This window comes from Tamandua tetradactyla, chromosome 1, assembly GCF_023851605.1.
Source record: "Tamandua tetradactyla isolate mTamTet1 chromosome 1, mTamTet1.pri, whole genome shotgun sequence".
Lineage (NCBI taxonomy): Eukaryota > Metazoa > Chordata > Mammalia > Pilosa > Myrmecophagidae > Tamandua > Tamandua tetradactyla.
This window is the reverse complement of record NC_135327.1, coordinates 177,038,876-177,064,938: the sequence shown is the minus strand read 5'-3', so window position 1 is coordinate 177,064,938 and position 26,063 is coordinate 177,038,876. Positions and strand designations below refer to the sequence as shown.

Sequence of the window (26,063 nt, the reverse complement as noted above, 5' to 3'; positions counted from 1 at the left end):
TATCATGTTGATGAAGTTTCCTTCTCTTCCTTGTGTTCTAAGTGCTTTTCCAAAGAAGGGGTGATGGTTTTTTTCAAATGCCTTTTCAGCACCAATTGAGATGATTATGTTGTTTTGTTCCTTTGTTCTGTTAATGAGGAATATAACATTAATTGACTTTCTTATGTTGAACCACCCTTGCATATCTGAGAAGATTCAACTCAATCATAGTGTATAGCTTTTTTGATGTATGGTTCGTCTCAGTTTGTTAGTATTTTGTTGAGGATTTTTAAATCAGGATTTATAACGGAGTTATTGGCCTGTAGTTTTCTTTTCTTGTGGTATCTTTATCTGGCTTTGGTATGAGTGTAATGTTGGCTACATAGAATGACTTAGGGAGTGTTCCTTCCTCTTCAATTTTTTGGCAGAGTTTGAAGAGGATTAGTATGATAGTTAGGTTCAGGTGTCAACATGTCCAGATGATGATGCCTAGTTCTGTTGCTGTGAACTTGAACCATTAGCATGTGACTGACTACATCTGCAATCGGCTAAGGGGAGTGACTTCCACAAAGAGTGATGTTTAACTTAACCAGCTGGAGGCTTAAAAGAGAGAGGTCAGAAGAGAGCTCAATGCAGCACAGCCCAAGCAGCTCAGCATACATCCTTTCAGCACTTGCAGTTCAGCCCAGGTATTTGGAGGTGTGGAAAGGAATCACCTCAGGGAAAGCTGTTGGAACCCAGAAGCCAGGAGAGGTCAGCAGACATCACCCTGTGCCTTCCTGTGTAAGAGAGAACCTCAGATGAAAGTTAGCCTCTTTTCCTCTGAGGAACTATAAGTTTTTAACTAAATAATCCCCTTTTATTAAAAGCCAACCCATCTCTGGTGTGTTGCATTATGGCAGCTTTGGCAGACTGAAACAGTTTGGTACCAGAGAATTGGGATGCTGCTGCAGTTTACAAATACCAGATATGTTGGATTTTTTTTTTTTTTTTTTTGGATGGATAAGGGGAAGATTTTGGAGGAACTGTGAGGAGCTTGATAGAGAAGGCCTGAATTGCTTTGAAGAAACGGTTGGTGTAAACAGAATCACTGCCAGTATGGACAAAGGAGGACAGAAAAGGGACAAATTGTAGTTTGCAGAGTAAGAACCTTGGAAGCTAGGGTCTGCAGCCAGAAACACTCAGGCCAGGAGAGCAGACCCACCCATATATATGTGGAAAGAGAATTTGCCCTGGGAGCAGGGGGTGGGTCTTCCACTTCATTGCTCAGGAGGAGTTGTGCCACCCCAGGCATTAGAGAGGGTGGAGCCCATAAACTGGGAATTGGAGGGAGCCTGGTTGCACCTGATTATTCTGGAGAGGTTCAGTGTGTGTGCCCTGGAGATGGCAGAGATCCTGGGTGCTTCCTCAAAGCTTGGAGAGGGTGGAATCAAGAAAAAGGTGGTCTCCCCAATGTCCCCCAAGATTGCAACCACCCCAGTGTTTGGAGAGAGCAAGACCACTGCATAGACCCCTGGAAAGAGGGGGATTGCCGTTTTTTAAAGCCCTGAAGATAAATGGACTCTCAGAATTTTAAATCCAATGGAGTTTTCCCTGCAGGTTTTCAGAACTGTTTGGGTCTTATGCCTCCTGTGTTCCTTCCAGTTTCTCCCTATGGAAATGAAAACATGTATGCTATGACTGCCCCACCTTTGCATATTAGCAACAGGTAACTTTTTTTGAGTTTCACAGGTCTAGATCCAAAAGAGAACTTTTGCCTTTTAAGTATGGTTTAAGGTGCTGTGTATAGTTGCCAAGTTGACAAGGGGTGGACATGTGTTAGTAAGGCTCAGGTATCAACTTGGGCAGGTGATGGTGCCTAGTTCTGTCGTTGTGGACTTGAACCATTAGCATGTGAAACTCATCTATGGCTCATTACATCTGCACCTGGCTAAGGGGAATGCCGTCTGCAGTAAGTGATGTTTAATTAGCTGGAGGCTTAAAAGAGAGCAGTCAAAAGAGAGCTCAATGCAGCATATCCCAAACAGCTCAGCATACATCCTCTTAGCATTTGCAGCTCAGTGCAGATGCTTGGAGGTACAGAAAGGAATCAACCTGGGGAAAGTTCTTGGAACCCAGAAGCCAGGAGTGAATGCCAGCAGATGTCCACCATGTGCCTTCCTGTATAGGAGAGAACTTCAGATGAACTTTCCTCTGAAGAACTATAAGATTTTAACTAAATAAATCTCCTTTTATTAAAAGTCAATCTATCTCTGGCTTTGGCAGACTAAAACAATTAGTGTAAATTCTATTTGGAATGTTTGGTAAGATTCCCCCTGTGAAATTATCTGGTCCTGGACTTTACTTTGCTAGGAGTTTTTGGGTTTTTTTTTTTTTTTTTTTTTTTGCATGGGCAGGCACCGGGAACTGAACCCGGGTCTCCGGCATGGCAGGCGAGAACTCTACCTGCTGAGCCACCATGGTCCACCCTGTTAGGAAGTTTTTTATTTTTGTAAAGAGTTTTATTCATACACCATACAATCCATCCTAGATGCACAATCAGTGGCTCTTGGTATAATCACAAAGTTTATGCAATTATCAATTACAGTCAATATAAGGACATTCTCATTTCTTCCAAAGGAATAAAACTCATACTGTGTATATCCACTATTATTGATGTTTAGCTTTGGTATACAGCCTTTGTTACAATTAATGGAAGATTATTACAGTGTTATTGTTAACTACAAACCTTAGCTTACTTTGATTATATTTTCCGTATATAACACCCTATTATTAACACTTTGTATGTTTGTATGTGTATGTTTGTATGTAGCTCATGTAAGAACGTTCTCTATTTATGCAATTAACCACCACCATTGCCCATTCTGAGTTGTGCTAAGTTATACAGTCCCAGTTTTTAGCCTGTAACTTTCCTTCCGGTGACATACATGACCCTAGCCTTCCTCTTCAACCATACTCACACTCAGCTTTGTTTCTTATACTTACAGTATTATGCTGCCATCACACAGTATAATGCTATCTATTTCCAAACCTTTATAATGAACCTTATTGAACATTCTATACTCCTTAATCATTGATTGCTCAATCTCTGCCTATGTTCTATCTCCTGATAGCCTGTGCTCTCAGATTTAACTCTCAATGTTTGGTCATTAAACGTAGTTCATATTAGTGAGACCATACAATATTTGTCCTTTTGTTTCTGGCTTATTTTGCTCAGTATAATGTCCTCAAGATTCATTCACCTTGTTTTAAGCCTCATGACTTCATTCCTTTCTGCAGCTGCACAATATTCCATCATATGTGCACATCACAGATTGCTCTTCTGTTCCTCAGTTGATGGACCCTTGGGTTGCTTCCATACATTGGCAATCGTGAATAATACCACCATAAACACTGGTGTACAAATGTCCATTTGTGTCCCTGCTTTCAGTTCTTCTGAGTATATAACTAGTAACAGGATTGTGGGATCATATGTAAATTTTACACTTAACTTCCTTAGGAACCACCACACTGACCTCCAGAGGGGCTGCACAATTCTACTTCTCTGTCAGCAGTGACTAGGTACACCTCTTTCTCCACATCTTCTCCAGCACTTGTAGTTTTCTATTTGTTTAAACAACTTTAATTACACACCATAAAACCCATCCTAAGTGTAGAATCAGTGGTTCCTGGTATAATCACATAGTTATGCATTCACCACCACCATGTATATGAGAACATATCCATTTCTTTCAAAAAGAAAAAAGAACAGGAGAAAAAACATACCCGCCTTTATATCCCCCTCTTAAGGACAATTAGCCTTGGCATATTGCCTTTGTTACAATTAATGAATTAATATTACAATGTTACTGACAACTATAGACCCTAGTTTGTGTTAATAGTATTTCTTCCATATACCATCTGTGCTGGTTTGAAACTGTTATGTTCCCCAGAAAAGCCATGCTCTTATAATCCAACATTGTGGGGGCAAACATTGTGGGTGGGATCTTTTGATTAGGTTGTTTCCATGGAGATGTGACCCCACCCAGTCAAGGTGGGCATTAATCTACTTACTGGGATCCTTAAGAGAGGGACATTTTGGAGAAGACACAGACATTTGGAAGATGCAGAAGAAAAATGCCTGGAGACGCCAGAAGCTGAGAGAGCTGCGTGAAGCCAGGAGAGGAGGGGAGCAGACATCACCATGTGCCTTCCCATGCTCAGAGGAACCCGGATGCAAGCTGCCTTTCATCCTGACGGTATCCTCTTGTTGGTGTCTTAATTTGGACATTTTCACACCCTTAGAATTGTAATTTGTAACTTAATAAATCCCCTTAAAAGTCAATACATTTCTTCTATACTGCATTCTGGCAGCTTTAGCAAACTGAAACACCATCTCATTTTTAACACCTTGTAAGAGTGATATACATTTGTTCTCATTTCATATAAAAATTTATATTTGTACAATTAACCACTGTCATTATCCATTTTAGGCTTTGCTAAGTTATATGGCCCCAGTTTGTATCCTCTATCTTTTCTTCTGTTGCCATATATGCCCCCTAGCCTTCTTCTTTCAACTTTATTCATTCCCCGCTTTGTTCATTGTACTTACAATACTGTGCTATCCATTTCTGAACCTGTACAATCAATCTTCTTTACTCCTTAAGCATCAAATGCCCAATCTCTACCCTCTTTCTATCTCGTGATAACCTGTGTTCTCAAATTTAACTCTCACAATTTTGCTCATTATAGTTATTTCATATTAGTGAGACCATGTAGTATTTGTCCTTTTGCTTCTGGCTTATTTCACACAACATAATGTCCTCAACATTCACCCATGTTGTTGCGTGCATCATGACTTTATTCCATCTTACAGCTGCTAATATTCCATCATATATATATATATATGATGGTATATATGTGTATATATATATATATATATATATATATATATATCTCACAGTTTGTTTATCCACTCATCAGTTGATAGACATTTGGACTGTTCCATCTATCGGCAATCATGAATAATGCCACTATATACATCAGTGTGCAGAGATCTATTCATGTCCCTGCTTTCAGTTCTTCTGAGTATATACCTAGTAATGTGATTGCTGGATTATACGGCAATTCAATACTTTCCTTCCTGAGGAACCACAGATTGCCTTCCAGAGTGGCTGCACTATTCTATATTCCCATCAACAGTGAATAATTGTTCCTCTTTCTCCATATCCTCTCCAGCACTCGTAGTGTTTTGGGTTTTTTTTTTTTTTTTTTTTGACAATGGCCATTCTAGTCAGCATGACATGGTATCTCTTTGTGGTTTTGATTTTCATTTCCCTAGTAGCTAGTGAAGTTGAGCATCTTCTCACATACTTTTGCATCTTTGTATTTCTGCCTTAAAAAAATTGTCTATCCATGTCTTTTGCCTATTTTTAAATTGGGTTCTTTGACTTTTTGTGGTTGACTTGTAGAATCTCTTTATATGGTCTGGATGCTAAATGCTTATTGGAAATATGGTTTCCAAATATTGTCTCCTATTGCATAGGCTGCCTTTTTACTTTCCTGACAAAGTCCTTCAATGCATAAAAGTATTCGGTTTTGAGGAGACCCCATTTATCTATTCCTTCTTACATTGCTTGCACTTTGGGTGTAAGGTCTAGGAAACCACCTCCTACCACAAGATCTTTAAAATATTTCCTTACATTTTCTTCTAAGAGTTTTATGGTCTTGGCTCTAATGTTTAGGTCTTTGATCCATTTTGAGTTTATTTTTGTATAAAGTATGAGATAGGGGTCCCTTTTCAGTCTTTGGGTATGGATATCCATTTCTCTAAGCATCATTTATTGAAGAGGCTTCTCTGTCCAAGTTGAGTGGGTTTGTGCTCATATATGGTCTCTCTCTCTAAGCTGACACAGCAAGTGAACCCATTGCCCTCCCCCCACCCCCGATGTGAGACATGACTCCAAGGGGTGTAAATCTCCCTGGCAACATGGGACAAAAACCCTGGGATGAGCTGGAATCCAGCATCAAGGGATTGAGAAAACTGTTGTGAGCAAAAGGGGAAAGAGAGAAATGAAACAAAATAAAGAGTCAGTGACTGAGAGATTTCAAACAGAGTCAAGAGTTATCCTGGAGTTTATCCTTATGCATTGTGTAGATATCCCTTTTCAGTTTATGGTGTATTTGAGTGGCTAAAGGAAAGTACCTGAAACTTTAGAACTGTGTTCCAGTAGCCTTGTTTCTTGAAGAAGAGTGTATGAAGATGTAACATTTACAATGTGACTGCGTGATTGTGAAAACCTTTACAGATGAGTAAAAAATATGGATAAAAAATAAACAAATAATAGGGGGAACAAAGGTTAAAATTTTTTGGGTAGATGGAAAAACTAGTGATCAATGGGGGGGGTAAGGGGTATGGTATGTATGAGATTTTTCTTTTTATTTCTTTTTCTGGAGTGATGCAAATGTTCTAAAAATGATTCTGGTGATGAATACACAACTATGTGATGCTGTTGTGAGCCATTGATTGTACATCATGTATGAAATGTTTATATGTTAAGAATGTTTGTGTTTGTATGTTGTTTTATCAATAAAAATATTTTTAAAAAAATCAATTGTCCATAGATGAGAGGTCTATTTCTGAACTCTCAATTCAACTCCATTTATCAATAAATCTATCTTTATGTCAGTATCAAGCTGTTTTGACAACTGTAGATTTGTAATATTAGATAGTGTAAGACCTCCCATTCATTTTTCTTTCCCAAGATGATTTTAGCTATTTGGGGAACCCTGCCCTTCCAAATAAATTTGATTATTGGTTTTTCTATTTCTGCAAAGTAAGTTGTTGGGATTTTTATTGGTATTGCGTTGAATCTATAAATTGTTTTGAGTAGAATTCACGTTTTCACTATATTTAGTCTTCCAGTCCATCAACACAGTACGTCCTTCCATTATTTAGGTCTTTGTTGATTTCTTTTAGTAATTTCTTGTAGTTCCTACGTATAGGTCTTTCATGTCTGTGGTTAAATTTATTCCTAAAAATTGAGAATAATTCTTTTGGTTGCAAATTGTAAACGGAATTTTTTTCTTGATTTCCTCCTGATTGTTCATTACAAGTGTAGAGAAACACTGCTGATTTTTGGTGTTGATCTTGACTCCTGCCACTTTGCTGAGCTCCATTACAGTTAACTTTGTTGTAGGTTTTTCAGGGTTTTCTACATATAGTTTCATGTCAGCTGCAAACAGTGAATGTTTTACTTCTTCCTTTCCAATTTGGATGTCTTTTATTTCTTTTTCTTGCCTAATTGCTCTTGCTAGAACTTCCAGCACAATGTTGACTAACAATGGTGACAGTGGGCATCCTTGTCTTGTTCTAGATCTTAGAGGGGAAGCTTTCAGTCTTTCCCCATTGAGTGTGATGTTAGCTCTATGTTTCTCATATATTTATTCCCTTTATCATGTTGAGGAAGTTCCCTTTATTCCTATCCTTTTTAAGTGTATTCATCAAGAAAGGATGCTGAAATTTGTTACATGCCCTCTTTGCATCAATCAAGATGATTATGTGGCTTTTCCCCTTTGATTTGTTGATATGATGTATTACATTAATTGATTTTCTTGTGTTGAACCACTCTTGCATACCTGGAATAAAATCCACTTGATCGCGGTGTATAATTCTTTTAATGTGCTTCTGGATTCAATTTGTAGGTATTTTGTTGAGGATTTTTGCATCTGTTCATTAAAGATATTGGTCTGTAATTTTATTTACTTGTAGTATCCTTGTCTTATTTTGATATTAGGGTGATTTTTGCTTCATAAAATAAATTAGTTAGCTTTCCCTCCTCTTCAATTTTTTGAAGAGTTTGAGCAATATTGTTACTGATTGTTCCTTGCAAGCTTGGTAGAATTCACATGTGAAGCCATCTGCTCCTGGACTTTTTTTCTTGGGAAGTTTTTTATGACTGATTCAATCTCTTTACTTTTGATTGGTTTGTCAAGGTAGTCTATTTCTTCTCAAGTTAATGTTGGTTGTTCAAGTGTTTCTAGACAGTTGTCCTTTAATCTAAGTTTGTCTAGTTTGTTAGCATATAGTTGCTCATAGTATCCTCTTATTATCTCTTTTATTTCTGTGGGGTCAGTAGTAATGTTCCCCCTTGCTGGAAGGTTTTTGATTACTGATTCAATTTATTTATTTGTTATTGGCTTCTTGAGATCTTCTGTTTCCTTGGAGTCAGTGTAGGTAGTTTACGTGTTTCTAAGGACATGTCCATCTCATCAAGATTATCATTCAGAGGTTTAGGAGGAGTGACTCAAGCACATGATTTAATGTGTCCTCTCAGAATGTAGAAATGTAGAGTCCTTGAGTAAGGAATGAAAAAAAAAATCTCTGGATATCCTCCAGCCTTTGGAGAGTAAAGAAGGAAATCCTCCTGGGTTGGCCAAAGACCCAGCTGATGGATGACAGTGTGGTTGAGAGCCAAGTTACCCATGTCCTACACCAATTTGTTTCCAGGAAGCAGATATACAGGAATTCTGAACTTCCTGGTAGTCACATGAAAGAGTGGAATAACTAAATCCCAAAAGTATTTACAAACTTCAAAAATATGGAAGAGAAGGCAGGTTTTGGATGATACAGAAACTTCCCTGAGATTAAAGGAAGTCAAACTGCGTTATATAAGGGCTCTTTTTCTTTCATGGGTCATGTATTCCTTAAATAATTAAATTTAAAAGAATATATGAGAGAAAATTGACATGGGTTCACAAATACAAATTTTTGCTTTTGATTTCAGGGGATCTTCATGAACCTTGGATTAAGTCTCCTGGATGAAAACCTGGTTTACAGAAAGTTCACAGTAGAGAATAAATGGCAAGAATGGTGAGAAGGGTACTGCTGAATATGGTGCCTTGTTTCAAGCAATGAACCCACAGAAACATCCATGATATTTTCCTGCCTTAGCAGAATATACATGAAAACTCATAGTACCAGGTATGGGAAGATTTGCCAGAGTGGATATTTGTTGAACAGTCAATGAAAGGTTAAAAATAATTACTTGACTGGAGAAAGCCAAGTATTTGAAATTATATTTCATTTAAGTATACCTCAGCTAGTTCCCAGTTGTAGTCTCCACTCCATCACCTACTATCATGAATAGTGATATTTTATCATTCAAGTCAATTCAAACAGTTTTCTAGACAATGGACTGGGAATTGTAGAGATAAAAATATTACTGAGGGTGGTGCAACAATGGCTCAGTGGCAGAATTCCCGCCTGCCATGTCAGAGACCTGGGTTCAATTTCCGGTGCCTGCAATGTTAAAAAAAAAAAAAAATTACTAAAACAAAAACATGTACCATAACATGTAAGCATTCATGTCTTGCAGGGAGAATGTGAAGGTGCCTTCCAAAAACCTGGCCCTGATGATTTTGACCTACAACTTCAGTGTACTTCTTTTGCAGTATATTTTATCTACACATAATCATGGCCACCGCTTTCGTATTATCTTCTTTTAATACTCCTGCATCTTTAGATCACAAACTTTGAAATTCTCTTAGACCATAAACTCTACTTCTTCTGTCTTTCACATACCTACTATTTTTTTTCCTTACCATCATTATAAACTCCAGAGCCCTTGAAAACTTATGTCCAAATCTTCCAGTTTTATTTTGGTTTTAATTGCTTTCTTCATAGCCTAGATAACATGGATGTGTGATGTGACCAAGGACCATTTGGTGGCAGCAGAGTCCCAACTAAACTATCCACTAGTTGTATACCTGACCATCAGGTAAGGTAATTGATAAATTATACTAGGAGCCTCACACTTAAAAGTGTGAATCAGCAAAGTAATTAACAACGGCTAGAAAACATAGGGAGTTCATTCTGATGAGGACAAAGGATGCTGAACTCATACAAATATGAGCTGGAGGTGACTATAACTGTGCAATAGGGGAGATGACAGGGTACTCTCGTTGACTGTAGCCATTCTGTACATGTATGTATAGGAAGGTAGTTTCCACCTGCTTTGAAACATTCCCTGCCCAACTGCCCTGAAGCATTTCCTATTTCAAGAGCAGTTACTTTAGTGAAAAAATGTCTCCTGGAATCATTTCTTCTTGACTGCCTTGTCAATTCTCAGTGCTAGATGTTGTGAAACTTTTGACTCTTTCCTCTGGGCAGCCAGGTACTCCTACAGAAAGTTACAAAACTCTGCGTACTGACTCAAATTCAGATTCGAAAACTGTAACCTTAAGGCTTCTCTCCTCTCCTTCTTCTCATCCTTGGTTAACTCTTTGGGGCATTCCACATAGAAACATTTGTAAGCCTTCCCCAGTCCCTGAAATCCCTTACCACATTTCAACTGCCCCAATCTTAGCAGATGTCCTCACCTCCTTATTTATCCAGAAACCTTAAGGCTTCTCTCCTCTCCTTCTTCTCATCCTTGGTTAACTCTTTGGGGCATTCCACATAGAAACATTTGTAAGCCTTCCCCAGTCCCTGAAATCCCTTACCACATTTCAACTGCCCCAATCTTAGCAGATGTCCTCACCTCCTTATTTATCCAGAATACTGGGACCATGCATCCAGGCTTCCTTTGAAGCCTTTCTCCACTGTAGACAGAGCACAGGACCTACAGAGCCCCATGTGGTACAATTATAGAGTTGGATAGGGAAGACATCAGAAATTCCACCTTCTTCAATAGAAACCAATAAAAAAGGATATCCTGCCTCTTTCTCTCAGAATCAATTTATTCCTCTGAAAGATAAGTTTAAATGTTGCTTTTAAAATATTAATGAAGTAATTAACAAACTAATAAAAAATATACTCTATTCCTTCAGATTTCAACTAACCTTGTCCTATCCCAATTTCTAATTGATTTATTTAGTCATTCACTTAATAAACACTCACTGAATTTAGAGCAAAGATTTTTTAACAGTATACCCTTACTGCTAAATACAGAAATGCCATGATAGAAGATTTTGAGGCTGATAAAGAATATTGATAAAGGAAAATCACTCATTCAAAAATTGTCATACCCTCAAGTACTATGGAAACAATTCTCTCACTGGCCAGCAAGCATATGCAGGTGTGCTCAGCTCTTATGCTCTGTTGTGAACTTAAATGACACAAACTTAATTTTCAAATTTTCCCAAAACTTTCTTTCTAGTGAAACAATCAGGCATAAGCAGCAGATACACACATGTTCCCGTCTACTTGACCGACACATCTCTCAGAACAGTAGTATAATTTAGACTTAAGTATCTATCAGTTTGTTCTGAACTAGATTATTATGGATCATTGCCTAGTTCACTCCTGAGTAAACTAACAACAGTGAATTTTAAATTAGCAACACTGTTGATAGGACCTTCATCTCAGAACGACTCTACCATTGTGCTGATGTCCCATAGGTTTAGCTGGAGCTTTCCTGTCCCTCTGTTAAAGCTACAAGTATTAACTTCAAAACCATGCCAATTTTAAACTGTTTTGATTGAAGGCACGTGGGAATATTTACCAAAAGCAATTGGATAACCAGGAGGAATTTAATAGACACAGCAAATGTTTGAAAGGCTTTCAGGAGGAAAAAGGATAAAGCCTGTCCTATGTTGTCACAGAATTGAGATCTATCAGTGGAAGATATAGGAAGGCACATTTTAGCTTAATGTAAGAAAGACTCCTCTACAAACAATTTTTTTCTAAATACTATCTGAGAAAAGTGAAGGTCTGATTACCAGAAGTATGTGGGCATTAGCCAGGCTGTGATGTTGAGGATCTGGTGTAAGATCTTCAGCATCTCCAAGGTCCCACAACCTTGGAACTCTTCATTTCTGGACTAATTAGTTCAAGCTGAACCTCCTAAATCAGCTGCATCATTTCTAAATCAGCCGAAGGCCCACAACTGTGCATTTGTTTCAGAGCTACGTCAGTGGCTGGCACTGACTTAATCCTCCATCTGGGCCTCCTCCACACGAGCAGGGCGGAATAGAGTGACATGATCTTGAAGTTCATTGGGGTCTGCTGCTTTATATTTGGTTGATTCGTAATTGTTGATGTTGCATAGATAATGACGATCAAGTCAGTGTTTAAAACCCTCAACTTGGTTTTCAGCAAACCCTCAACTTGGTTTTCAGCTTAGGAATAGAACTAAAGTAAATTACAACATATTAGAACACAATAATTACAGCAGAATTTTCTGTTTTAGAATATTAACTATTTGTAAATCAAGCAAAGCTGAAAGACTAAAAGGTATACCCTCATTGCCTTGGAATCAGAAGAGTGGGCAAAAGTTATAGAGAGATTTGTTTCCTGGAGATCGATTTTTTCCTCTGAAAGCTCAAGCAAAAATTAAGGATATGGAAGCAGAGTGTCAAGGATTTTAGGACTAGCTCCAAAGAGTTTTGCCCTTTATGCCCAGAATGTGGAGAGAGCCGATTACACGAAGAGTCTCTACTGGAACTATGTAAACTGAGGCACTTCAAAGTCTACTGGAGCTATGTGAATTGAGGCAGTTCAAAGAGAAGGAACTGTATTTTGACAGATGTGGAAATATTACTATAGAAAAAGTTGTGATTTTCAACTTCACCAATGTGCTAATTTGTTTATATTTATAGCAAATTTATCTGCTTATTTATGTTTCTGTACTTTTAAGAAGATAGTTGATACTTTATTTATTCTGAAGAATATGTATGGGTGATGTGTATGTTGTTTTATTATAGTGACTAGCACCGGGTAAAAGAGATTGTTAAGAGAAAGAATAAGCTGGAGCTTGTAGATATTTTTGTTTCTCAGAAACTTGTCCCCTATCTTATACTCCACAGCTATTGTGTTGTGTCAAAAAATGTGTCTTATACAGGAAGACAGCCAAAGCCCCAAATCCAAGCACAGAATGAGTCAGACATTCATGCAAAGTCATGGTGTTGGGAACTCGGCCAACAATTAAACATTTGATAAGATTGTATTTGGGTGTAATATCGCAATGAATAGGAAAGAGCACATGCAGAAACCAATACAGTTTTCCATAAGTAGAAGCTTTAAAAAAGTTTTTAATTACTTTCTTAACACATTACAGGAATGACTAAGCTGTTTTTCTGTCCCTCTCAGCATCACCTTTGTATTCTGTACAGTACTTAACTGAGCACTACTCAAACAAGTTTTATAACTCACTAGGATTTATGCACATTACATCCCAGTTAGCAATTTTTCCATCTTTTACAAATTGATTTCCCGAAAAGGGCAGATCTTTTTATTTGTTAATTCTTTATATTAAATATAAAAAACAAAATTGATTTTAAAAATGAATATGTGATATTTTTCCACAATTCATTTCTTTTAAATTCTGGTAGAAATCTAGTTTGCCTTTTGTATTCTCAATTAGCTATTATTCCTGTTCTTTTCTTTTGAGATAATTTCAGATATGATTGCAAGTCTAGTACAAAGAACTTCATTTCCTTGAGAAAATGAGTTATTTGCTGACGTGATACTCCATTACCCTCCAGTCCTTTAGTGTGTTTTTCCAGCAAACGAGTATTTTTTCCTAAATATAATTACATCATAACCGTCAAAATGAAGACATTAACCTTAATAACTCTATTAGTTAGGGTTCTCTAGAGAAAACAAAATCAACAGGGAACACTTGCAAATATAAAATTTATGAAAGTGTCTCACGTGACCGTAGGAACGCAGAGTCCAAAATCCACAGGGCAGGCTGCGAAGCCGATGACTCCAATGGATGGCCTGGATGAACTCCACAGGAGAGGCTCACCAGCCAGAGCAGGAATGCAACCTGTCTCCTCCGAGTCCTCCTTAAAAGGCTTCCCATGATTGGATTTAGCATCACTAATTGCAGAAGACACTCCCCTTTGGCTGATTACAAATGGAATCAGCTGTGGATGTAGCTGATGTGATCATGACCTAATCCTATGAACTGTCCTCATTGCAACAGACAGGCCAGCGCTTGCCCAATCAGATGAACAGGTACCACAACTTGGCCAAGTTGACACCTGTCCCTAACCATGACAGTCCACCCCTTGTCAACTTGGCACATATATATATATATATGATATATATATCACCTTAGACCATACTTAATTTCCAAATGAAAACAAATAAGCACACATTTTTTCTTTTACCTGACAATACTCAACTGTCCTGCATATAACTGGAAACACATTAAATCTCTCCAGAATAGCGTGCAAATCCTTGGGCAACATTCATTCTTAAACTTGATATCTTACAACTTAAATAGTATAACACAAACAAAACAGCATTACAGCCCTCGTTTCTGTAACTGATCACGTGGTCGAAGTTCATATTTATCACTTCCTTCTTCCACTACCCATTCCATGTTCCCTTTCCCCTCAGCAAGCACTTCAGCTGGCCGTGGTTCTTTGCCTGGTGGGGTGACCCAAACCTTCATTCCTGAAGTCTCAGAGCCATTAGTGGTCCTGCCTGGATTGTGTTGTTGCAGTTTTCCATTGATTTTAATCACAGGGCATGGTAGTACTAATAGACACCCCAGGGGATCTCCTATATTCCAAGAAAACTCTTCTTTACCTCCATTATGTAGTTGTAGTCCTACTTACTTCTGATAGTCAGGGTCAATTACCCCAGACAATAATGTAATCCCCTTCTTGGTGTGTTGATCCAGAGGCATAAGTAGCCCAAAGTGGCCAGCTGGCAATCTTAACTTCCAGTTCAGTGGTATCACTGTTGTTTCTCCTGGAGAAAGCACACCCCGTTTTGGAACTAAAACCTATAGACCAGCAGAACTCAGGGTAGCAGGGACAGGAAGCAAAAATTTTCCTAGTGGATCACTAGGAGTAATAGTGAGTGGCACCACACCCATTTCCACCCCTTGGTTCCTGGACCCATGGATCCTGGCTATGGGAGAATCATCTGACACTGATTCAGAGCATACACAGCTTCCTGGAGAACATTACCCCAGCCTTTCAAGTTTTTGCCACCTAGTTGGCACCGTAATTGAGTTTTCAAAAGGCCATTCCACCGTTCTATCAATCCAGCAGCTTCTGGATGATGGGGAACATGGTAAGACCAGAGAATTCCATGAGCATGTGCCCATTCCCGCACTTCATTTGCTGTGAAGTGTGTTCCTTGATCCGAAGCAATGCTATGTGGAATACCATGACGATGGATAAGGCATTCTGTAAGACCACGGATAGTAGTTTTGGGAGAAGCATTGTGTGCAGGGAAAGCAAACCCATATCCAGAGTATATGTCTATTCCAGTTAGAACAAATCGCTCCCCCTTCCATGAAGGGAGTGGTCCAATGTAATCAACCTGCCACCATGTAGCTGGCTGGTCACCTCGGGGAATGGTGCCATATCGGGGGCTGAGTGTGGGTCTCTGCTGCTGGCAGATTGGGCACTCAGCAGTGGCTGTAGCCAGGTCAGCCTTGGTGAGTGGAAGTCCATGTTGCTGAGCCCATGCATAACCTCCATCCCTACCACCATGACCACTTTGTTCATGAGCCCATTGGGCAATAACAGGAGTTGCTGGGGAAAGAGGCTGACTGGTTTCCATAGAACGGGTCATCTTATCCACTTGATTATTAAAATCTTCCTCTGCTGAAGTCACCCTCTGGTGTGCATTCACATGGGACACAAATATCTTCATGTTTTTTGCCCACTCAGAAAGGTCTATCCACATACTTCTTCCCCAGACCTCTTTGTCACCAATTTTCCAATTATGGTCTTTCCAAGTCCCTGACAATCCAGCCAAACCATTAGCAACAGCCCATGAGTCAGTATACAAACGCACCTCTGGCCAGTTTTCCTTCCAAGCAAAATGAACAACCAGGTGCACTGCTCGAAGTTCTGCCCACTGGGAGGATTTCCCCTCACCACTGTCCTTCAAGGACACCCCAGAAAGGGGTTGTAATGCTGCAGCTGTCCACTTTCGGGTGGTACCTGCATATCGTGCTGAACCATCTGTAAACCAGGCTCGAGTTTTCTCTTCCTCAGTCAATTCACTGTAAGGAACACCCCAAGAGGCCATAGCTCTGGTCTGGGAAAGAGAAGGTAATGTGGCAGCAGGAGTGGAAACCATGGGCATTTGTGCCACTTCTTCATGTAACTTGCTTGTGCCATCAGGACCTGCTCTGGCTCTATCTCGTATATACCATTTCAACTTTACAATAGAGTGCTGCTGTGCACGCCCAACTTTATGGCTTGGTGGGTCAGACAACACCCAACTCATGATAGGCAACTCAGGTCTCATGGTAACTTGGTGGCCCATGGTTAAGCGTTCAGTCTCTACTAAGGCCCAGTAGCAGGCCAAAAGCTGTTTCTCAAAAGGAGAGTAGTTATCTGCAGCAGATGGTAAGGCTTTGCTCCAAAATCCTAAGGGTCTGCATTGTGATTCTCCTATAGGGGCCTGCCAAAGGCTCCAGACAGCATCTCTATTTGCCACTGACACTTCCAGCACCATTGGATCTGCTGGATCATATGGCCCAAGTGGCAGAGCAGCATGCACAGCAGCCTGGACCTGTCGCAGAGCCTCCTCTTGTTCAGGTCCCCACTCAAAATTAGCAGCTTTTCTGGTCACTCGATAAATGGGCCGGAGTAGCACACCCAAATGAGGAATATGTTGTCGCCAAAATCCAAAAGACCAACTAGGCGTTGTGCCTCTTTTTTGGATGTGGGAGGGGCCAGATGCAGCAATTTATCCTTCACCTTAGAAGGGATATCTCAACATGCCCCACACCACTGGACACCTAAAAATTTTACTGAGGTGGAAGGCCCCTGTATTTTTGTTGGATTTTTCTCCCATCCTCTGACACGCAAATGCCTTACCAGTAAATCTAGAGTAGTTGCTACTTCTTGCTCACTAGGTCCAATCAACATGATATCATCAATATAATGGACCAGTGTGATGTCTTGTGGGAGGGAGAAATGATCAAGTTCTCTGCGAACAAGGTTATGACATAGGGCTGGAGAGTTGATATACCCCTGAGGTAGGACAGTGAAAGTATATTGCTGACCTTGCCAGCTGAAAGCAAACTGTTTCTGGTGGTCCTTACTAATAGCTGTTAAGAAAAAAGCATTTGCCAGATCAATAGCTGCATACCCGGTACCAGGGGATGTATTGATTTGCTCAAGCAATCATACTACATCTGGAACAGCAGCTGCAATTGGAGTTACCACCTGGTTGAGTTTACGATAATCCACTGTCATTCTCCAAGACCCATCTGTTTTCTGCACAGGCCAAATAGGAGAGTTGAATGGGGATGTGGTGGGAATCACCACCCCTGCACCTTTCAAGTCCTTAAGAGTGGCAGTAATCTCTGCAATCCCTCCAGGAATACGGTATTGCTTTTGATTTACTATTTTGCTTGGTGGGGGCAGTTCTAGTGGCTTCCACTTGGCCTTTCCCACCATAATAGCCCTCACTGCACGAGTTAGAGAACCAACGTGGGGATCCTGCCAGTTGTTCAGTATGTCTATGCCAATTATACATTCCAGAACTGGGGAAATAACTACAGGATGGGTCCGGGGGCCCACTGAACCCACTGTGAGATGGACCTGAGCTAAAACTCCATTGATCACCTGGCCTCCATAAGCCCCCACTCTGACTGGTGGTCCAGAGTGACGTTTTGGGTCCCCTGGAATTAATGTCACTTCTGAACCAGTGTCTAATAATCCCCGAAATATCTGATCATTTCCTTTTCCCCAATGCACAGTTACCCTGGTAAAAGGCCGTCGGTCTCCTTGGGGAAGACTTAGAGGAAGGTTAACAGTATAAATTTGTGGCAGTGTAACAGGTTTCTCCCCGATACGGACCTGGCCTCCCCTTCATTCAAGGGGCTCAGGGTCTGTAAACTGTTTCAAGTCTGGAAATTGATTAAGGGGCCGTGACTCTGTTTTTTTGTAATTCAGGTTAGACTTCTGTTCCCTTGACCTAGAACTCTTTTGTTTATATAGCTCCAACAAGAATTTAGTAGACTGCCCTTCTATTGTATTTCTAGGCACCCCATGATTTACTAGCCAATGCCACAAATCTCTGCGTGTCATATAATTTTGATGCCTCCTTTGAGTTTGTTGTCTATTATAATACCCGCGTCTACCCTGTCTTTGGTGATTAAGTGCTGCCACCTGGCTTCTGCCAACTCGGGATCCTGTCATCCCCATTGTGTTTAAGGATTCCAGCTCAGTGACAGCAGTTCCTACAGTAATATCTGACCTACAGAGAAGTGCAACCACAGAGCTCTTGAGGGATGATGGTGTTAGCCTCACAAACTTATTTCTCACTGTTCTGGTAAAAGGTGCATCTTCTGGACATTCCTGGGGTGTAAGAGCAGGCTTTGCATGATAAATCCACTCTAACATCCCAATCTCTCTAAGCCTCTGGATCCCCTCATCTACATTATACCAGGGCAGTTCTGGCATTTCAACCTCAGGTAATGTTGGCCACCTTTTGATCCATGTTTCAACCAACCACCCAAACAAGCTGTTAACACCTTTTCTAACTGCTCTAGCTATAACATTGAATGCAGAATCTCTGCTTAGTGGGCCCATATCAATAAATTCAGCCTGATCCAGCCTTATATTCCTCCCACCATTATCCCACACTCTTAAAATCCATTGCCACACATATTCCCCTGATTTCTGTCTATATAAATTGGAAAACTCACACAGTTCTTTTGGAGTATAACGTACCTCCTCATGTGTGATACTTTGTACCTCACCTTTAGGGGCCTGTTGGGACTTTAGTCAAGTTATAGGTCTAGAAGAAATGAGGGGTGGTGGGGGTGGGTGATGAAAAGAATTAGAAATATCTTCCAAGCCGTTTGCTTCAGGGCTTTCATTTGCAGTTTCATCTGGTGAAACAGGATTAATAACTCTAGGGCTAATCCCTTCAGGAGGAGGTTGGGTGGCCAATTCCTCAAGGCAGGCTGGAGGTGGGGCGTCTATGTCCTCAGGGCAGACTATTACAGGGTTATCTAAAGAAGGCTCAGCATGGTCTAGGGTTTCAACCTCACCCCCAACATCATTATCAATCCGTATGTCACCATCCCATTTTTCAGGGTCCCACCCCTTTCCAATCAATGCCCTCACTTTAACGGCAGACACCATGCAAGACTGAGATTTCAGTTTACGTTGTAAAGTTGCTGCTCTAACAATAAGATTCTGAGTCTGATTTTCAGAGATCTCAAGTCTACGGCTACAGGAAATATAATTTTCCTTCAGGATACTCATAGAAACCTCTACATCTTTCAGACGGCAATTAAGCTTCTTGTTTGAAGCCTTAAGCCCATCCCTTTCACCCTTTAATGTAGACAGTGTATCTAACAACAACCAACCAACATCTCTATAACTCTTATTTCTACAAAACTCTGTAAAGGTGTCAAAAACATTATCCCCCAGAGTCTGGCTTCATACAAGCGAGGCATTAGGAGAATCGAATGATGATATTTTGACTATCTCCTTTGCCAACTCAGTCCATGGATTGGGAGTGTCATTCTGATTACGGGAATCAGAGTCCTTAGTGTCTCTGAGCCCAGTCAGAGTAGAAAACCATTCATAAAAACCCATTTTTAAGATTCTGTTCCTTAAGAACCCCACTCTCGTTACCAAAATGTATTAGTTAGGGTTCTCTAGAGAAAACAGAATCAACAGGGAACACTTGCAAATATAAAATTTATGAAAGTGTCTCACGTGACCGTAGGAATGCAGAGTCCAAAATCCACAGGGCAGGCTGCGAAGCCGATGATTCCAATGGATGGCCTGGATGAACTCCACAGGAGAGGCTCACCAGCCAAAGCAGGAATGGAACCTGTCTCCTCTGAGTCCTCCTTAAAAGGCTTCCCATGATTGCATTTAGCATCACTAATTGCAGAAGACACTCCCCTTTGGCTGATTATAAATGGAATCAGCTGTGGATGTAGCTGACGTGATCATGACCTAATCCTATGAAATGTCCTCATTGCAACAGACAGGCCAGCGCTTGCCCAATCAGATGAACAGGTACCACAACTTGGCCAAGTTGACACCTGTCCCTAACCATGACAATAACTATTATCATTGACTCTCAGAGCTCATTAAATTTTTACCAACTGTCCCAATATTGTTCTTTATAGCCAGGGGATCCAGTTTAAAATCACACATTGCATATATTTATCATGGATTTTTTTAGTGTTTCTCAATCTAAAACAGTTCCCTAGACTTTCTTTGACTTTGACTATTTTAAAGATTGCAAACCACTAAATTTGTTGAATGGCTCTCATTTTGACTTTGGTGCCATTTTGTGTTTGAATTCAATGCAGCAAAGAGGACTTAACCTGAGGAGAGGCAATTGGCACAGTGGTACATTCCTTTTTTCCTGGCAATGCCTGGAAACCTGGAAGCTAAAGGATAGAAATATTTGAGGCAACTCTCTGAGTTCTGTACTGCTGCTTAACAAATTATCACAAATTTAGTCACTTTAGACCACACCCATTTATCGGCTCAGAGTTGGCAGGTCAGAATTCAACAATGGGTTGAATCTTTTTCATGTTTCAAATCTCTGACTTCTTCCATCTCTGCCTGTTGACCCAGGTTTAAAGACCTCATTAAAGCCCAGAGTTCAAGTCTCATTTAAACAAGACCACTGTGATTATCTCACTATTTTAAGGTCAACTGATTTGGGACCTTAATTACAACTGCAAAATCCCTTTTGCCACACACTATAATATAATCATAGGAATACTGTCTCATTATATTGCAATGTTCCACCTATAATCACAGGGAAGGATCATACAACGGTGACTGTCGTAGAATTCTACCTGCTACATCTACCTTGAGATAGAGGATGACCAAGGACCCTAGCAAGCTGGTTTATAGCCTCTAGTGGACATGCCTCTGAACAGGTGAATGTCCCAAGACCTGAGAGATAAAGAACCTATAACACTGCCTTAGGCGTATCAAGTGCTTTGGTTTCTTCCACTTGGCCAGTAAGTTTCAATTGGGGATCTAAATTGTACCAGACACAATTTCCAGATCAAAGTATGGAGAGTGAAAATGCCAAATCATGGTGCTGGGGAAGCTGCCAACACTGAAAAAACAGGTGAAAATGCTCTGCTTTGGGTGAGATAGTACAAACTACAAGGAACCAAGAAAATGGATACATACAGGAACAAACAAGCTATTGAGTAAAGCAGAATCTAAATATGATTCACATGATGGCAAGAGATACTAATTACCTACTTTGTTAACAAATTAATACACAAGTAAGTTATGTTCAAAATGGTCCATAAATACATTCTCTCAAATGTTCACCATTCAACTAAGTGCATGATAATGTGTCAGACTAAAGTAGGAATGAAAACTAGAATAATCAAAATTTTACAGTTCTGGGGAGGAGTTTTCAATTCTGCTTGTGAAATAAATGAGGGGGAGCCATCATCTTTCTTTAATTTCCAGGATTCCTCCAAGGTTTCGACAGTGGAGTATAATTACTTCCAATCAGGATAGCTCGGGGACTCCTGAGAGGCTAATCTACAGACTTTCTTTCTGCCGCCTCCTCATCTGAACGCTTAACATCTCTTGGTGGCTAGGAGAGCAATACTGTGGCATTCTCCTTTGCTTATTGCTTCTATGGACATCTGAGAGCTGTGTCCTGGTAGACAGCAGATCCTGGGACTATGGTCTGTGCCCAAGCCCTGTTCCTATCACACTAAGGAAAGAATCACTAATAATGGAAGCGTACCATTTTTAGTATGGAGCAGAACAAGCAAAATTGAAGAGGAGTTCCTCAATTCCTGTTTTACCGCTTACTGTGAGACCAGAGCAGAACAGAACTAAAATATCAATAATGGATTAAAGCCCAACGTTCTCCACATATAATGCCTGACTCCAAATAACTAAATGCTGTGGAGGAAAAGAAAGCAGAAAAAGGATAGAAGGAATATAAGAAAAGATGATTTAATTTTTTGTTTGTTTTTGTTTTTTTTTTGCATGGACAGACACCAGGAGTCGATCCCAGATCTCCAGCATGGCAGGTGAGAACTCTGCCACTGATCCACGGTGGCCTGTCTGATGATTTAATTTTAAAAGGGAGGTGAGGGAAAGTTTTACTGAGAAGGTAATAACTGAGCATCGATCTGACAAATATGAGGCAGAAAGTCGCTCAGCTACCCATGGGTAAAGCATCCCAGGCACGGAGAATGAAAGAGCAAAGGCCCTGGGGCAGGAGCACAGTGATAACACCAAAGCACCTATTTTATCCAATTTTCGAAATACTGATTATATTAGGGCTTTCCAGAGAAACAGAACCAACAAGATATATGTGCATGTAAATATTTTGTGATCTGTTATAGAAATTGGCTCACACAACCATAGGGACTGGCAAGTTTTGAACTCTATAGGTCAAGTCAAGGTTTCAATGAATTTTTCCTTCAGACTGCTGAAGTCATCAGTTCTCCCTTTAAGACCTTCAACTGATTTCTTTTATTGCTGAAGACAATCTCCTTTCTCAGTTATAGATATAATCTGCCCTCGATGTACTCAACTGACTAATGGCTCAAACCCATGAAATACTCTCACAGTAACAATCAAGCCAGTGCTTGCTTGATCCAAAAACTGGACACCATAACCTGAACAAGTTGACACATGAACCGAAACATCACAATGGTCAGCATCTCCTTGGCCCCTGCCAGCTCTTCTTAACACCCAGGCGCTGACCTTTTTGAATCAACAAAAGGCTGACAGGCATTGCTAGAAAGTTAAAGGGTGAAAAACTTCAGTGGAATTGCTGGGAAAATATTTACCCTACTGATGACAAATAAAGACAAAAGAACTAGGTAGAATTTAAAATAAAATGTAACTACATTTCAATGCATTATGTATCTGGAAGTTGAAAGGCCCTGATTGAAAACAATTTTAAATAAGAGTTTTTCTTTGATTTGGTTTTCTAGTAGGTGTATGAAATAAGGAATTTACTTAAATTCTTATTTGTTTTTTTTAATGCTTTATTATTTCTATGATTGTAAAAATGAATTTCCTATTGTGGGAAACTTGAAAACTATATTAAAGAATAGCAAAATAAAATTCACCCATTACACATAACATGGAAAAACTAGATAACATTTATTTCTTTCTAGATAAATTTTCCTTTCATTTTTAAGTTTTGTTGATTTGATAATCAGAAGCACTTGCTTTGATATTCATTTCTAGATACTACTATGAACAAATTTTCATATTGTATATTGGCCAATTTTCATGTACTAACTTTTCCTAAAAGTTAAGATATTTCTTACTGATTTAAATAAGCTCTATCAATGATAAGAAAATTACTTATCCTTTTTCTGCCATGGCCGTTTTTTTCCATTTCTTGACTCCCTTTTACGTTGCATATTTTAATGTTCAGTGTTTACATTTTTATTATCATGACACCCACCATTAAAGCTAAAAATACTTGTGTCCAACAGTGTTCACTACTGAGGGGCCGTCCCAATTTTATTCAAATTAATTTCTACAATAACTACTCTCTAACTTGTACCCCTTTTAACTGTAATATAAATAAAATCCCACAATAATGCAATAAGTAAGGTTCAAATACCTAGTCATGTAAAATGCAGAGTTGTTGTAAAGTTTGTAAATGGTTGATGAGACCTGGGCAGCTGCCCATTATGGGGTCTGGCTGAGAGAACCAGATCCCTCAGGGTACGAACTGTAGTTTCACATCGTGTGGCTGCTATTTGCCCGATCTCACTTAAAGACCAGTGGAGTGAGTCTAGTAGTCGTAGGCTTCCTGGGACTTACCAAATTGCAACAGGGATTCCAAGTTATCTAGGTTAGTTGATACCCATTTTTCTAGTTCAATCGCAGGAAAATGAGTAGAGAGAATGCCTGGGACATGAGGAGCCACCCTCTGCCTCCCTATTTCACATGATAATGTCCCCTTCCTTTTCCATGATTAACTGTGCCACTTCCCCACACCTGCTGCATCCCCCTTCCTCTCCTTCCTCCCACTCCATGAGTTAAGACAAGTTCTCCCTGTACCCAGAGCGGAGTTATTGTAACAAAGCCTTTATACTGGGTTTCATTGATGACTGCTATAGCTTCATTCCCACCTATCCATAAATATCAAACAAATTTTAGGATGAACTTATTGTATTTTTTAGATTTGTGGAGATTGAAGACTCTGAGATCTGCAAGGTTTTGATTACTCTAGATGTACGTGTCGAAAATAAAATCAAGTATAACTAGCAAGGTGCTTTTTTTCTTAATACAACATATCTTCCTGTAATATTTTTTATTTACCTCTCTTTGGTTAAATTCAAATGAAACAAAGTAGCCATAAAATTAATTTACAGGAACCTAAACCATTTTATCTTATAACCTAGCTTTTTATCAAGGGAATCATAATCACAATCATACAAGACAGATAGTTTTCTGAAAATGCTCACTAAAGAAACGCCACTGGTCCCTGGTTTAAAATTGCTTCCAGTGTATCATTTGCATAGAGTTTATATAATTTTTAAATGCCCAAAATAATTGCCTAGATTATGTATTGATATGTACAGAAATAGTAAATATATAAAATGTGGACAGGACTTAAATGAGTCAGGGTCCAGCTGGTAGAACAGAAACCACTCTAAGATTTTTGAACATTGGATATATTTTTTATTAGTGTGATACCTTGTTACACTTGATGAAATAATATCATTATAATTATACTATTAACTATAGCCCTTGGTTTACATGAGGGCTTAATCTGTGGGGGTTTTTTTCTGTTTTTTTTGTATGCTGTATGGCAGGGTCACATTCATTATTTTTCAATGTGAGTATTCCATTATTGCAGCACCATTTGTTTAATTTTTTTTGTATTTTTTTTTGCTTGTTTATTTATTTGGGGGGAAGTGCATGGACTGGGACTTGAACCCAGGTCACCCACATGGCAGGTGAGAATTCTACCACTGTACTACCCTTGTACCCCCAATCTATTGTTTTTGAATATTTTTTATTATGGTAACATATGTAAAAAACCAACAAGTCTCTTTTTATCCACTTTCAATTGTAGAATTCAATGTTAAGTACATTCACAATGTTGGATTTAGCTTCACCACCATCCATTACCAAAACTTTTTCATCACTCCAAATAGAAACTCCACAACAATTAAGCATTAGCTTTCTATTTCCCAACCCCATCCAGCCCCTGGTAACTTGTATTCTAGCTTATGACTTTATAAATTTGCATAGTCTAATTATTTCATATCAGTGAGATTATACAATATTTTTCCTTTTGTGTCTGACTTTACTCAGCATGATGTCTTCAAGGTTAATCCATGTAGTCATATGCACCAGAATTCCATTTCTTTTTATGGCTGAATAATGTTCCATTTTATGGATATACCACCTTTTGTTTTTCTTTTCATCTCTTGATGGACACTTGGGTTGCTTCCACCTTATGGCAATTGTGATGAATGCCTCCATGAACATTGATTGCAAATATCTGTTTGATATTTCAGTTCCTTTTGGTATATACCCAGAAGTGGGAATGCTGGGTCATACCTCAATTTCTGAGGAACCGTCAAACTGTTGCCTACAGTGGCTGCACCAATTATATTCCCACCAACAATATGTAAAGTTTCCTATTGCTTCCACATCCTCTCCAACACTTGTTATTTTCAATTTTTTTAATAGTAGCCATTCCAGTGGGTGTGAAATGATATCTCATTGTAGTTTTATTTGCATTTCCCTGATGTTGAGCATCTTTTCATGTGCTTACTGGCCAAATGAATATCTTTATTGGAGAAATGTCTATTCAAGTCTTTTGCTCATTTCTTAATTGTGTTGTTTGACTTTTGTTGTTTGGTTGAAAAATTTCCTATATCTGGATATTAAACCCTTTTCAGATATATGGCTTCCAAATATTTTACCCCATTCTGTAGGTTGTCATTTTTACATTTTTAATAAAGTCCTTTGATGCACAAAAATTTAATTGGTTGAAGTCCCATTTATCTAATTTTTCCATTCCTTACTCATACTTTGTTGTAAAGTCTAAGTAAGCATTGCCTAACATAACACCCTGAAAATCTTTCTGTGTTTCTTGCAGGAGCTTTATTGCTTTAGATCTTAGATTTAGGTCTTTTTTCCTTTCAGTGTTAATTTTTGTGTAT

The 26,063-nt window shown here is 39.3% G+C and overlaps 1 long non-coding RNA gene across 11 annotated transcripts in view; it reads left to right on the top strand.

The window, feature by feature from the left end:
• LOC143664480 (uncharacterized) overlaps positions 1 to 26,063 on the top strand; it is a 224,880-nt gene that overhangs the window by 132,762 nt on the left and 66,055 nt on the right. For 6 of the 11 annotated variants that reach the window (XR_013166581.1, XR_013166479.1, XR_013166572.1 and 3 more), the window contains one exon: positions 8,745 to 8,941. This is a non-coding gene — a long non-coding RNA (uncharacterized LOC143664480). Of the gene's footprint in view, positions 1 to 8,744; positions 8,942 to 9,643; positions 9,738 to 12,149; positions 13,982 to 26,063 lie in introns of those variants that run through there. The other 5 variants (XR_013166585.1, XR_013166614.1, XR_013166605.1 and 2 more) reach the window with 4 other exon arrangements.